Here is a 1311-nt window from a genome sequence, read left to right as displayed (position 1 = left end):
TTTTTTGATAGTCTCACTTTGTTGCCCAGGCTGGAGTGCAGTGACATAATCTCGGCTCACTGCAACCTCCGCCTCCCAGGTTCAAGGGATTCTTCTGCTTCAGCCTCCCAAGTAGCTGAGACTACAGGCACCCACCACCATGCTCTGCTAATTTTTGTATTTTTAGTGGAGATAGAATTTCACTATGTTGTCCAGGATGGTCTTAAGCTCCTGACCTTGTGATTGCCTGCCTTGGCCTTCCGAAGTGCTGGGATTACAGGCATAAGTCATCATGCCTGGCTGCATTTTACTCTCCTTTATGAGTAGAATTATACAGCTCCTTTTGTGACTGGCTTATTTCACAAACTGTAATGCCTCGGTTTTTGTTTGTTGTTTATTTGTTTTTTTAAATGCCTCAACTTTATCCATGTTGTAGTACATGTTAGAATTTCCTCCTTTTACAGACTGAATCATATTCCACTGTAAGGATATACCACATTTTGTGTATCCATTCATTCAACAGTGAACATTGGGTTGTTCCACCTTTTAGGTATTGTAAGTAATGCTGCTATGAGCCTGGATGTACATCTATTTGTTACCTTGCTTTCAATTCTTTTGGGTCCCAGAAATAGAATTCCTGGATTATATGGTAATTCTTTATTTGATTTTTGGAGAAACCATCATACTGTTTTCCAAAGTGGCTGTACCATTTTACATTTCCACCGGCAATGCATAGAAGTTCCAATTTCTCCGCATCCTCATCAACACTTATTTTCTGTTTTGTTTTGTTTTGTTTTGTTTTTTAGCCATCCTGCTGGGTAGGAAGTAGTATCTCATTGTGGTTGATTCGCATTTCCCTGACGATTAGTGATTGAGTATCCTTATTGAGTATCTGTACTTATTGCCCATAATATATCTTCTGTGGAGAAATGTCTATGTAAGTCCTTGGCTCATTTTCGAATTAGGTTGTCTGTTTTGTTGTTCTGAGTTGCAGGAATTCTTTATATAGCCTGGATATTAATTCCTTATCAGATACATGGTTTGCAAACATTTTCTCCTGTTCTGCGGGTTGGTTTTCCACTCTGTTTATACTGCCCTTTGGGGCACAAAAGTTTGATGAAGTACAATTTATCTGTATTTTTTCTTATGCTGCCTGTACTTTTGGTGTCATATTCATAATTTGGGGTTTTTAAATGATTTTTTTTCCCCCAGCAAGGCATGGTGGCCCACACCTGCAATCTCAGCTCTTTGTGAGGCTGATACCAGTGGATGGCTTGAGGTCAGGTTTTTGGACCAGTCTGGCCACCATGGCGAAACCCCGTCTCTAACCAA

This window comes from Cebus imitator, unplaced genomic scaffold (assembly GCF_001604975.1).
Source record: "Cebus imitator isolate Cc_AM_T3 unplaced genomic scaffold, Cebus_imitator-1.0 Scaffold12, whole genome shotgun sequence".
NCBI lineage: Eukaryota > Metazoa > Chordata > Mammalia > Primates > Cebidae > Cebus > Cebus imitator.
Note: the sequence above shows the minus strand (reverse complement) of the source record.